General features: G+C 41.2%; 1 long non-coding RNA gene across 1 annotated transcript; it reads right to left on the bottom strand.

The window, feature by feature from the left end:
- Window positions 1-5,292: 5,292 nt before the first annotated feature.
- On the bottom strand, window positions 5,293-14,369 carry LOC125633445 (uncharacterized). The gene is made up of 4 exons (XR_007355606.2): window positions 14,248-14,369; window positions 13,192-13,369; window positions 12,780-12,900; window positions 5,293-5,856 (listed from the first exon to the last, which is right to left on the bottom strand). It is a non-coding gene; the product is annotated as an uncharacterized LOC125633445 (long non-coding RNA).
- Window positions 14,370-14,679: the final 310 nt, after the last annotated feature.

Below are 14,679 nucleotides of genomic sequence, written 5' to 3'. Positions count from 1 at the left end.
CTTGAATAGAGACTGGGAGTGGCTAAGTCATTATGCAAGGTAACCTATTTCCCCTTGTTTTTTCCTACCCCGCCCCCCCCCAGACGTTCTTGTTAAACCCTGGATTTGTGCTGGAAATGGCCCACCTTGATTATCATACACATTGTAAGGAGAGTGATCACTTTAGATAAGCTATTACCAGCAGGAGAGTGGGGTGGGGGGGAAGGTATTTTTTCATGCTTTGTGTGTATAAAAAGATCTTCTACACTTTCCACAGTATGCATCCGATGAAGTGAGCTGTAGCTCACGAAAACTTATGCTCAAATAAATTGGTTAGTCTCTAAGGTGCCACAAGTACTCCTTTTCTTTTTGCGAATACAGACTAACACGGCTGTTACTCTGAAACCTGACTTATGAGAAGAGGCTGAGGGAACTGGGCTTATTTAGTCTGCAGAAAAGAAGAGTGAGGGGGGATTTAAGAGCAGCCTTCTACTACCTAAAGGTGGGTTCCAAAGAGGATGGAGCTAGGCTGTCCTCAGTGGCAGCAAATAACAGAACGGAGCAATGGTCTCAAGTTGCAGTGGGGGAGGTCTAGGTTGGATATGAGGAAAAACTATTTCACTAAGAGGGTGGTGAAGCACTGGAATGGATTACCTAGGGAAGTGTTGGAATTTCCATCCTTAGAGGTTTTTAAGGCCCCACTTGACAAAGCCCTGGCTGGGATGATTTAGTTGGGGTTGGTCCTGCTTTGAGCAGGGGGTTGGACTAGATGACCTCCTGAGGTGTCTTCCAAATCTAATATTCTATGATTTATGCTATTTTTTTCCCACATGGGTCACCTGCTTCATTCCTTGCATATTGACTTGATTTGTTTCAAACATTTTCAGAAATAACACGAAATCAGGGAGGAAAAATATTAACTTCTATATACATTCTTTATAACTAGGAATCAGCACATTAGACCAATATCAAAACAGAAAATCTGTACCTGCATTTGGAAGAATCTTTAATTGCTTGCTAGTTTACAGTGAGAGTGATAGGGCCATTAATTCTTTAGCAATTCTCTACTGCTATGCACATTTTCATCAAGTTAAAATCCTATTAATACTGTTATAGTAATACTTTTTATATACTAATGAAATAAATACATTTTATCAAGCTGCCATTCTTTTACCGTATGTCATTTTAAAGATAGCAGACAACCACAACTTTATAAGATAAACAGAGACAGCATTTAAAAACCTTTTATATAATTTAAACCAAAAAGAGGAACTAGTAATAACTAATTGCATATGTATACTCAGTACTAAGATTACCCCCCAAATCAAAGCTTGTTGCTATGAAGTTAAAGGTAGTATACTAGAAGTGTTACGCAAATGGTTTTATGATACCTTCATGAATCCCAATGCACTATTACGAGAGTTTATGGAAAAGGTTTATATCATATTGTGTTTACAGAAACAGTATTTTCTGAAGTGAAGTGAGCCGTAGCTCACGAAAGCTTATGCTCAAATAAATTTGTTAGTCTCTAAGGTGCCACAAGTACTCCTTTTCTTTTTGCGGATACAGACTAACACGGCTGCTACTCTGAAACCAGTATTTTAAAGGTTTTCCTGTAAAAGATGGTATCAAGATAGCTCTTGTGATTATGAGCAAATATAAACTTATGCTAAAGAAAGTCTTTCTGGGTTCTATGTTACATGTTTAACATATGCACCAGCTTCAGATCCATTTGACTGCTGATTTTCTAACGATGATATTGGTGTGCTGTTAAGAGAAATATGCAGTTCATGCTTTTGCTAATCATGATAAGCATGCACCGCAAATCTATTTGAATGCTAACTTTCTAATTATGATATTGATGCAATGTTGACATGCTGTGCATGAAAATCCAGCATGCAGTGCATGGTTAAATAATATAACATGTACTGGATATGTTTGCGAAATTCCTAAATTTATATTTATGTACTTTGAGGAAAAATATGTAATCCATTGTTTGCTAAATATTAGGGCTGTGAAGCGATTTAAAAAATTAATCACAATTAATCATGCTGTTCATATTTTTGGATGTTTTCTACATATTCAAATATATTGATTTCAATTACAACATAGAATACAAACTGTACAGTCCTCACTTTATATTTATTTTTATTACAAATATTTGCACAGTAAAAAACAAAAGAAATAGTATTTTTCATTTCACCTAATACAAATACTGTAGTGCAATCTCTTTATCATGAAAGTTAAACTTACAAATGTAGGATTTTGTACAAAAAAAACCTGCATTCAAAAACAAAACAATGTAAAACTTTAGAGCCTACAAGTCCACTCAGTCCTACTTCTTGTTCAGCCAATCGCTCAGACAAACAAGTTTGTTTACATTTGCAGGACATAATGCTGCATGCTTCTTGTTTACAATGTCACCTGAAAGTGAGAACAGGAGTTTGTATGGCATTGTTGTAGCCAGCGTCACAAGATATTTGTGCTAGATGCGCTGAAGATTCACATGTCCCTTCATGCTTCAACCACTGTTCCAGAGGACATGCATTCATGCTGATGATGGATTCTGCTTGATAACGATCCAAAGCAGTGCAGACTGACGCATGTTCATTTTCATCACCTGAGTCAGATGCCACCAACAGAAGGTTGATTTTCTTTTTTAGTGGTTCGGGTTCTGTAGTTTCTGCATCAGAGTGTTACTCTTTTAAGACTTCTGAAAGCATGCGCTATACCTCGTCCCTCTCAGATTTTGGAAGGAACTTCAGAATCTTAAACCTTGGGTTGAGTGTTGAAACTATCTTTAGAAATCTGATTTTGGAACCTTCTTTGTGTATTGTCAAATCTGCAGAGAAAGTGTTCTTAAATCTTCTTAAATCAAACAACATATGCTGGGTCGTCGTCCGAGACTACCATAACGCAAAATATATGGCAGAATGCTGGTAAAACCATGGAGCGGGAGACATACAATTCTCCTCCAAGGAGTTCAATCACAACTTTAATTAACACATTTATTTTTAACAAGCGTCATCAGCATGGAAGCATGTCCTTTGGAATACTGGTCAAACCATGAAGAGGCATATGAATGTTTAGCATATCTGGCACGTAAATACCTTGCAGTGCCAGCTACAAAAGTGCCATGCGAATGCCTTTTCTCACTTTCAGGTGACGTAAATAAGAAGTGGGCAGCATTATCTCCTATAAATGTAAACAAACTTGTTTCTCTTAGTGATTGGCTGAACAAGAAGTAGGACAGAGTGGACATGTAGGCTCTAAAGTTTTATGTTGTTTTGGTTTTGAGTGCAGTTATGTAACAAAAAAAATCCACATTTGTAAGTTGCACTTTCACAATAAAGAGATTACACTACAGTACTTGTATGAGGTGAACTGAAAAATACTATTTCGTTTGTTTGTCATTTTGTCACAGTGCAAGTATTTGTAATCAAAAGTAATATAATGTGAGCACTGTACACTTTGTATTCTGTGTTGTAAATGAAATCAATATATTTGAAAATGTAGAAAAACATCCAAAAATATTTAATAAATTTTAATTGGTATTCTATCGTTTAACAGTGCGATTAAAACTGCAATTAATTACGATTAATTTTTTTAATCACGAGTTATTACATTTTTTAGAGTGAATCGTGTGAGTTGCCTGCGATTAATTGACAGCCCTACTAAATATAACATATATACGTTGCAAATTGTTTGATTTAAATTTCTAATGATATTTACATTCTGTTAGGAAAAATATCAAGTGTGTCATTAAAATAAGAATACATTGAAAATTCCAAATTTAGTTGAATTGTATGCCTTGCACGGGAGGGCGGCCCCACAGACCCTGGGGGCTAGGCCATACAGACCTGCGCTGAAGGGCGGTCCGATGGACTCTGGGCCAGAGTGCCCTGACTCTAGGGATGCCCACTGATGCTGGCCATTTTCCCAGACGTCTCTGAGCTACAGGGCCCTCCTCACAGAATTAGGCCAGTAGGCCGTGCTGCCTGGAATCTAAGAGCAGCTCCCGCCCCGACTCGGACCATTAGGTTGCACCGCCCTGAGAAGAGGCAGTCATTTGAACTTGACTGCAGGGACATAGTACCACTAAAGGGGTGATGGGGTATACCTGCTCTGTGACAGCTACCCATATGCCGTGGGACATGTGAGAGGACTTCTTGAACTGTTTCAGCTAGTCCACGTCCAAACTGGCACTAAAACAATTCAGATTGAAATGGTTCAGACTGATGAGGTTCCTAGACCTACTACCAAAACAGTTTTTAGAATGTGTGGACAAGCTTTGTGTGTGAACATAACATTTCAACTGTTTACCACCACATTCTCTCTCAGTGTAACCCGTGTCAAGAGGAATGTGATGTATTGCTGGTCTTTCAGGGTCAGAAAGTGATGGGATTTTAATATCATTCCCATTGTTGCAGTATTTGATGGCTCGTCTATAGGAATACGTAGGCCTGATCTACACCTAAAACTCAGGTTGACCTAGTATGTTGCTTAGGAGGACTATGAAAAATTTCACGCCTTGTGCAATGTAGTTAGGGTGACCTAACTTCCACTGTAGATGCAGCTAGTTTGATGGAAGAATTCCTCCATCAACCTAGCTACCATCTCTCAGAGGAGTGGATTACACCTACATTGATGGGAAAACCCCTGCCATTGATGTAGGAAGTGCCTACACTATGGGCACTGTAGCTGTGTGGTGTAGACATAGTTCATGGCAGGCTGGGGTATAAATCTGCATTGCGCTACTAGCCTGCCACACGGTAAGTGTTCGTGTGGTCCCTGCTGTTGTGTACTAAAAGTTCTGTAGCGCTCTGATCAACCCCGCTTTGAAACGTTTGCCGTGCCCAGTGTGAGGCACGTGGCTGTGTTTTGACACTAGCTTTTTCAGAACTATCATTTGTTTGCAAACCCAAAGGCCCTCCCAGCTACGGTATAAGTTTTAAACAGTTGCAATACCTAGTTTGTACCTATGTTGTAAGAGGCTCCTCCCGGCCTCCTTCTCTTTGTGGACATAAAGGGACATGTTAGGAACCCATATTTTAACCTCCATTCCTGGCTGAAACAAGGTCATGCCATTTCCCCCTCCCCCTGTTCCTACAGGCAAGAAAAAAAATATTGTGTAAACCTGTTTGGACCACTTACTGTGGCTCCAAGGAAGCGGCTGCCAGGTCCCTGTGGCCTCTAGGCACATGGGTGGCCAGGCAGTTCTGTGCGGTGCACGCTGCCTTTGCTCCTGCAGGCACCGCCCCCCCCCCCCCCCGCTCCCATTGGCTCCCAGCTAATGGGAGCTGCAGAGCCAGTATTTGGGGTGGGGACAGCGCACGGAGCCTCACAGTCCCTGACCACCCCAGCACCTAGGGGCCACAGGGACCTGGTGGCTGCTTCCGGGAGCAACACGGAGTCGGGGCAGGTAGGGACCCTGCCTTAGCCCCGGGCTTCTGCTGTGCCACCAACCAGACTCCTAACGGCCCAGTCAGCGATGCCAACTGGAGCCGCCAGAGTCCCTTTTCAACTGGGCGTTCCAGTCAAAAAACAGACGCCTGGCAACCCTAGTTAAGAAAGTCGCCAATGCAGTACCACATGAGAAGCCCTTGAAAATACTCACTCACTGCCTCATTGGCATACCCTATACTCATAGGTTCCTTTGAAACTTACTGTACATAAAAACTGCAGCCTAGCTCTTCAGAGGCAAATTCAGATAGGATCATTGGAATCCAGTCTCTGTAGATGGAGGCAGCTGGGTCTCATCCACTGGTCAGAGACAGAAGAGTACCCAGCTGATTAGTGCTGGCTGCCTGGTGGGATGTACTTGCCTTGCTTCATGTGGGGTCAAGGTCTCTGGAGCAAGAGGAAGACAAGTCCAGCCTGGAGATGGGAGGAGTCAGGAGAAGTCTGCTTAGGGATATGGGGGGTGTAACAATCTTGGGGTTCACTATCTAACAAACCAGGGAATAAGAAAGGAATAACACTTTAATAAAACAAATGGGAGAGTGTCACTGGTAAGCTGCTGCACGCAGCCATGTGGTGTTCCAACCCCTGCTTCCAGGGCACATCTCCAAATTCCTATGTTCATAACACTGTCCCTTATCAGGGAGCATCTCCAAATCACAATCTTTCATAAACCCATCTCTACAGCAGGCTAGGTTGGGAAGAAGTGTCTGGGGGAAAGTAAGTTGAGAGCCGGTCTCTTTGGGATGGGGAAAGGCACACATATTTTGGGGTGTATCTGGGTCTGTTTTAACCTTAATCCATCAATGCCATTCTTTAGTGCAATTTAAAGTGTTGCATTAAAAGAGTTAATAAGCTTCCTGAAAGGTAGCTGACTGAGTTTTAAATAAGAAAATATCAGTATTCAAATTAAGCCAATATGAGGTGGTAAATGGGAGTCTTCCCTCCTGTGATGTTGCACTCCATAATGTTTTATGGAAATAGGCTCATGAGTGTAAATATGGTGTAACTGGAATATGCTTCATGCAAAAGGTCTCTTGTAAGGTATCATTACAAAGCTTAAAATCTACTGAGTGTGTTCATCCTATTTATTTGCATGTATTATTTCTGTGTCTGGAGTTAGGAAAATAAGATATAAACTTGTATTACTGATGTAAGCATATTAAGTGGAAGCCATTAAGGGTGCTTCAGAATCAATGAACTGTAAATGGGTTTGTTTACCTGCAAGCCTTCCTGTGTATGTGTCAGACAGCTCCTAGGTAATGAAGAAGGAAGTCTTACAGTGACATGTGATCATGTGACCTGAACTGGAATTCATCTTAAACCTGGCGCTTTTCCATTTAGAAGAAGGGGTGGGGACTCAGAGGGACAAAAGATTCCCGCCTTGTGCCAAAGCTATAAAAGGGTGTGGAACAGAACAAAAGGAGGGCCAGTCATGAGAACACCCCAGTTTCCACTTAAGATGTCTGCTGGAACTCACAAGGACTGTACCGGGGAAAGGATTGGGCCCAGACTAGGAAGGAGTCTAGTCTGTGAAAGAAGCTTATTGGAACATCTCTGAGGGTGAGATATTACCTGTACCAGTTTCTTAAAGTATTAGGCTTAGACTTGCATGTTTTTGCTTTATTTTGCTTGGTGACTTACTTTGTTCTGTCTGTTATTATTTGAAACCACTTAAATCCTACTTTTTATACTTAATAAAATCACTTTTGTTTATTAATTAACCCAGAGTAAGTTATTAATACCTGGGGGAGCAAACAACTGTGCATATCTCTCTATCAATGTTATAGAGGGCGGACAATTTATGAGTTTACCCTGTATAAGCTTTATACAGAGTAAAACGGATTTATTTGGGGTTTGGATCCCATTGGGAGCTGGGTGTCTGGGTGCTGCAGATAGGTGACTTGCTGAGCAGTTTTTGGTTAAAGTCTGCAGCTTTGGGGGCATGGAACAGACCTGAGTCTGTGTTGCAGCAGGCTAGCGTGTCTGGCTCAACAAGGCAGGGTTCTGGAGTCCCAAGCTGGCAGGGAAAACAGGCTCAAAGGTACTTCCAGCATGTCAGCTGACTGTCCCAAAGCGGTCTCTGGGACCGAACCCATCACACCTCCTACCTCCAGTTTACTCTGAAGCAAAGAGATTTTCTGATCAAGTAGTTATTTGTTTTCAGTAGAACTGGGGTTCTGGTCTTCAATTTCAACTAAAAATAACTGATAGACTAATACCAATCCAAATATTATAACAGAATGATAAAAATAAAAAATACAAGGTTCCTTTGATGTTTTTTTTAAACTGCCGATAGTATCCTGGTTGCATATAGCAGTAGCATGGGCACTGGGATATGAAGTGTTGTCCATTAGCAGAGCACAGTAGTAACTAATGTTTAATAGTAGTATTAAGTAGTTTTGTCTCACTGGAGCTTTCATGAACATTTCTTTGCTTTTTAAAAGACTTAAGCTCATGATTTTCTTTCATGTATTCCTACTGGAACAACTGCAGAATTCTGCAGTCAAAGTTAAAAATGAATGTAGAGAGACTGATAAGTGAAAATGCAGTTTACTGGCCAAAAAGTAAAACCAGAAACTGAAATCAATATCCATAAATATAATAATATTTTGCACTTTCAGACTGCCTTCAAACAAAGGATCTCTGAACACTTTACAAACAGTTAATTAATTCTCACCTAACTGGCCTCATCTTACCGATAAGGAAAATGAATCATAGAGAGATTAAGGTCACACAGAAAATCTGTGCCAGAGCCAGATCTCCTGGTTCAAGTGATGTTTTAACTACAAGAACAAAGGAAAATGTAACAAGCTCTTATGAATGTTCAGGTTTATAAAATTACAAAAAGAGTGAGCATTAATGTAGTGCTTTTCAGCTATGTGTAACCCATGCTGACTGTGTGGCTCTGTCCCTTCTGGTGGCTCAGATGTTTATAGAAGTTTATGAGTTTGCTACTACCTACGAGCTAAGACCTTGGTCCTACAGTTCTAGCAAAAGAGGCTTGTGCTTTTTAGATTCTGAGGTCCTGAATTCAGTCCCTGCAGGCAACCCATCCAGAGGCATTGTTACATGTCTATCAAAGCATTTATTTCCTGCCTGCAATGGCAATTTTTGCACATTTTGCTTCCAAGATTACAAAATGAAAAGATAAGGATGTACCCGAGATTGATTGGTGCAAAATTCATATGATGTAAGTTTTATGCCTCTCACACTTTCTTAAAATTATATTTTATTATTTTATTTTATGTATATGTCTGCCTCAAATCTATCAATGAAAAAGCCAATATGCAAACCAATGCTAAATGAAAGCTGTTTTATTTGAGAGGATTATCAAAAATTATTGATTTTTTTCCTCCTATCATTTCCAGAATGATTGGAAGACTTTCCTAAATATTTCTTATGAAACATTCAATGCAACAAGCATATTGAAAAATTAACACATTCATCGTGGGTATTGTATATTAACTCACATAGATTAGTTCTTAGCACAACAGTATATTTTGGGCCCGTAGTGCTGACTCCAATAGTTTTGTCCATACACAGACAGAAGGATTTGGCTGTTTTTATATTCTTATGTTAGGCAGGCTTATTTTATACACGATTTTCTTTTAACAATTTAGCAGTACGCTATTAAAAGTCCAGATCTTATGAAGTGTTGCACACCCTCAACTCATCACCTTGCAGGACTGGGCCTAAAGATTTTTATCAGGAAAGTCTCCTGTTTCCTTATTTAACAAAAAATAAGGAATTATACCATAACTAAATGAACAGAGCAAGTTTGGTAGGTATGCTTACAAAGAGCTATTGTGAGCATTTTCATCATATTAAAAAGTGAAAGACAAGGATACTTAAACAGTATATCGAGGCTGTGACATTGATAGGGTTTTCAGGTAACCAGCTCTGGAGTGAATCCAATCTGACATTCTAGTTAGATGAAATTCTAATAGAGATTTGGAGTAAGGAAAAATGTTTCTGGTATCAAATCCAAAATTCAAGGTTTATACTTATTTGGTTTGCGTTCTGATTTTTTTTTTAATCTCTTTCAAACCATGTTGTATAGTGCTGACTACTGAAAAGGTCTGGGTTTTTTTGTGGGCCTTAAAATTCATTGTTCTTCCTACAGAATGTGACTTCAGTGCAGGAGCTCATGCAAATCTGTCAGTTCCTCTGTTTGGAAACTATTGTTTTTCAAATGTCTGCACTGTATGTTCATAATTTCATTTCTAACTCATTGAGCACTGTTCAGATTTATCAACTGACTCCTCTCTGTGCTAGAACTTATTTTGTTTTCAGGATTACAAAAATTAAAGGGTTCCCCTGATTCAATACAGAGGTTTACATCTTGGCCACACTGCAGTCAATGGGACTTTTGCCTCGACTTCAATGCAGTCAGAGTTCACCCAGAAAGAAGTCAAGAAGGGTTTCTAATAAAAGTAATTAGATAATGTATTTTAAAAATTGCACAATCTCTCCTTCTCTTTCTGTATATAAATGGTAGCTGCTGTGCCCCAAACTTCCCAAATATAGGGCTTAGAAGATGCTGCATGCCCTCAACTCCCATCATCAATGGTTGTTGAGGGTGCTCAGCAATAGCCCCATTGTGCCTGCTGGGTGAAATTCACTCTTATGCCAGCAGGAGGCTTTTGGACCACTTAAGTCCAACTTAAAATACAGCTTAAGTGGGACTTAAGTGTTGCATAGCCCTTGTAGTGGGCCCTTAGCACAAGGGTGAATTTCATCTACTATATATAGATCAGACCTGCCCTTGGGTGCTCCTAGTAGAGAAGTCTGAGAACAGTGGACTCAAGAGGGGTAAAATCCTGGCTTTATATAAGTCAATGAGAGTTTTGCCATTGATTTCAGTGGAGTCAAGATTTCACCCAAGGAATTTAAATCACTCGGATTTCTATTTTTGTGGGGATTAGTAACGGGCTGGCTAGAAGCTGAATTATATAGAAAGTGTGACTTGGATTGTGTGGCTGGTTTTCAATTTAACTGTAATGTGATATATACCATCATGTGCCAGCAATGCCCCTCTGCCATGTACTTTGGCCAAACCGGACAGTCTCTACGTAAAAGAATAAATGGACAGAAATCAGACGTCAAGAATTATAACATTCAAAAACCAGTTGGAGAACACTTCAGTTTCTCTGGTCACTTGATTACAGACCTAAAAGTCGCAATATTACAACAAAAAACCTTCAAAACCAGACTCCAACGAGAGACTGCTGAATTGGAATTAATTTGCAAACTGGATACAATTAACTTAGGCTTGAATAAAGACTGGGAGTGGATGGGTCATTACACAAAGTACAACTATTTCCCTGTGCTTATTTTTCCCCCTACTGTTCGTCAGACATTCTTGTCAACTGCTGGAAATGGCCCACCTTGATTATCACTACAAAAGGTTTTTTTTCTCTCCTGCTGGTAATAGCTCACCTTACCTGATCACTCTCCTTACAGTGTGTACGACAATACCCATTGTTTCATGTTCTCTGTGTACATAAAATCTCCCCACTGTATTTTCCACTGCATGCATCCGATGAAGTGAGCTGTAACTCATGAAAGCTTATGCTCAAATAAATTTGTTAGTCTTTAAGGTGCCACAAGTCCTCCTTTTCTTTTTGTGGATACAGACTAACACGGCTGCTACTCAGAAACCTGTAATATTGTTGTAACTGGAAAGGAATAAGTATACTGCTGCTGGGATTTATAGGCTAATCTTATTTCCTTTGAAGTCAATGAGAGCTTTGCTATTGACTTCAGTAAGAACAGGATCAGGCTATATATTAACATGTCCATATAAACACTTAGGAGAGAAGGGTAAGCTGAAAAACTGGCGTGTTTTAACTGTATTTGGTTGGAGTTACAATAACACTCAGCCAGTTGTACCAAGACATCCCCTAGGTAGACACTAGGAAATCTAGTCTTAGATATTATTGTGATAGGCGATCTAAATAGATAGTCTACTTTAAACTTTATTCTCTCTGAAGTTCTACACATTCTGGCTGCAGGGGACGTTTGCCATCCCCTGAAATGCAAGCTTTTGAAAACACAATTGACCACCCTTTTAGAAAGCGATTGTAAAACATGAAGCCTTGTGCTGTCTCTCTATAATTTTATTGTGGGTTAATTTCTGAACATCGGTAAATGGTTTCTCTTGATTCCTGTAACAGTAGCAGAATCATCCCCTTTCTATGACATCGGTTATACCACAAGTTGCACTTATGTCTTGGTTGGTGTTTTATATACAAAAATGTTCAGCTCATTGCTCTCAACCTGCTGTGGCCTAAATGTGACACTGGCCTTTACAAGTACCTAACAAATGCTCAAAGTAAAGAAAACAACTGGATATAATGGAACAGAAAGCGTAAAGTAACGAGGGATTCATCTGTCTAAAGCTGCATTACATTGATAGCATGAAAATTACATTAATTCATGCTGATTTCAGTGTTTGCATTACAGGGTAGAGGTGGGTATGGTGTGTTGGCTGAATAAAAGTGCGCTTTCCCTCCTCCCAGCCTTTCACATACACGCAGTTAAAGTATGGGCTGAATAACCCCACTTTCCAGGCTACAAGGAGCATTCAGTCTATGATGCTTTGTATTGCAGGAGTGCTAGGGACCTTAGTCATAGCCCAGGACTCTATTGCCCTGGCTCTGTACAAATACAAACTAGCTCTTCCCATCCTCTTTTAGGTTTGGCTATATTCAGACGAGTGATTATTGAAAAAATGTCACCTTATTAAAAAGGTCTGTTTTCTGAGAGAAGAAGGTCATCCTCCATGCCCAGTGAAGATGTAACCCCGCTGCTGAGACTGCCAGCTGTGGCGGTTATGAAGTGGACTCATACCAAATAGGGTTTTCCCTGTGTATGTTAACTGGACACGTATTTTAATTTTTAAAAATTGCACTTCCCTGGCACAATTCCACAGAATCTCTTTAAAAGCATGCTAACTGAAGTGAATGGTGTCACTTTAAATATAACAACCTCAAAACCCAGAAATGAGCTGCAAACACAACTTTACCCTTTAGATCACCGGCTCAGCCAAAAGCCACAGTTAAGAGGCCTGGATATTCAATAATTCTTCTTTAAGTGATGTCCCTAGCGGAGCTCCACTGTAGGGGTGGCAGTGCTCCCTGCACCTGGGATCTTCATCTGCGGGGCCCGTTGGACAGCACATGCGCACTGCCCCGGCTTGCGCTGTGAGCAGAATGCATATATAGTGCTGTGCAGTCCAACCCCCTCACCCGCAGTTCCTTCTCGACCACCTTTGGTATGGGACAGAATCCACAGCAGAGCCTGCTTCTCCTTAGAACTACTAGATAATGCCTTACCTGTTAGTTTTTAGTGTAGTTCAATAGTTATTTCGTTCCCTTCTCATTCTTGAATATGCAGAATTGGAGCATAGCGGATGAATAAGCCTTGTGACCAAATAAGTCCAATTGCTTCCAGTTCCTGTCATAAGGGATGGATCTAGGTTGGTACTGATGTCCCTTTTTGTGCAAGGCATTGACAACAAAGGAATTTGGAGTGGGGTCCCTAAAGAGGGAAAGGGAGGGAGGTGGGCAGGATAGATAGGAATGGGATGGAGTATCCTTCCTTGATGATCTCTAGAACCCACTTGTCTGAGGTAATCAGCCACCATGATGGAAAGAAAGGGGCTAAAACAGTCGCCAAACTATTGGGATGTTGGAGATGGTTGTTGTGACTGGAACAGGGGGAGGCCTCTCGGGGCCTTGACCATACCTTCAAAATTGTTGTTTGGTCGAAGGTGTGTGAGAGGTAGCTCCTTGAGGAATCGTACATCTGCGTTTGGTATGGGGCTTCTGTTGATGGCGTTGGGTGTTGTACTGTTGATGAGGAGTTAACTGTGGTGGTCAGGAGCGTTGGGGAGGTTGGTATTTCCCCGGTCATCTCTTTGGCGCTGGGTATAAATGGTGAGAGAGCAGAGGGTTGTTCGAGAGTCCTTCAGGGAGTGTAGCGATTTATCTGTGCACTCCATGAATAACTTGGGGCCCTCAAAGGGTAGATTCTCTACAGTGGTTTGTACCTCCTTAGGGAGGCCGGAAAAGTGCAGCCATGAAACCCTCTCATGACTACTGCAGTCACAATGGTAGGGGCAGCGGTATTCAGAGAATCCAAGGAAGCTTGTAAAGTTGTATGAGCTAAGAGGTGTCCTTTGGACACAAGCGTCTGGAGCTGTTCATTTTTGTCATTAGGAAGGTCTTGGCAGAGGTCCTGTATTTTAGAATAACTGACATAATTGTATTTGGCCATGAGAGTGGTCCGCAATGCCTGCTGACATTTTCTACCATAGATTGCACATCACGCTACCAGAGTCATGATGGTCTATATCACCTGTATGTCCTACATCAACAGCCAAGGCAGAGCGAGGTCCCACTCTCTATGCTTGGAAGCACTGAAATTGTGGAACTGGTGTATCCAGCACAACATCACCATCTTAGCTGCATACTTCCCTGGACACCAGAACACCACCGCGGACTCATTGAGCAGATTCTCCCAAGATCACGAGTGGGAGATAGATATGTGAGCCCCTCATCAGATCTTCAGTTGCTGGGGGTTCCCCACCATAGATCTCTTTGCCATACTGGAGAATGCCCACTGTCCTGGATTTTGCTTGAGTGTGGGCCTAGGATGCAGATCCCTGGGAGACGCATTCCACCTCACATGGGATGCACCGCTGCTCTATGCCTTTCCTCCCTTTCCTCTTCTGTTCAGAGTACTCCACAAGATCCAAGGGGACTGAGCCCGAAATGGCCACAACAAAACTGGTATACTTACCTTATTCGCATGACGCCCTTCGATCACTCTGTGGCCAACTCCTTTCACAGCATGCGGGTTGAATCCTTCATCCCAATTCACAGCTACTCCAGCTGAAGGCATGGCCCCTCCCTGGTTCTGGGATTCGGAGATAACTTGTTCAGAAACAGTTAAAGAAGTCCTCTTGAATAGCGGATATGATACAGCAAGACGCACTTACATCCACAAATGGACTAGATTCCACTCCTGGTGCACCTCCAATCAGGTAGAAACAATGAGTTCCCCATTACCACTCATCCTGAATTATATTTTACACCTTAAAAGATTGGGGTTATCCATCCGCTCCATCTGAGTGCACTTGGCAACCATCACGACCTTTCATCCTAAGATAGACAGCCACTCCATGTTTACCCACCCGCTCACAAAAAAATTCCTAAAAGGTCTCCAAAATCT

Source organism: Caretta caretta, chromosome 3, assembly GCF_965140235.1.
Source record: "Caretta caretta isolate rCarCar2 chromosome 3, rCarCar1.hap1, whole genome shotgun sequence".
In the NCBI taxonomy this organism is placed as follows: domain Eukaryota; kingdom Metazoa; phylum Chordata; order Testudines; family Cheloniidae; genus Caretta; species Caretta caretta.
This window is presented reverse-complemented; position numbering and strand designations above follow the sequence as displayed.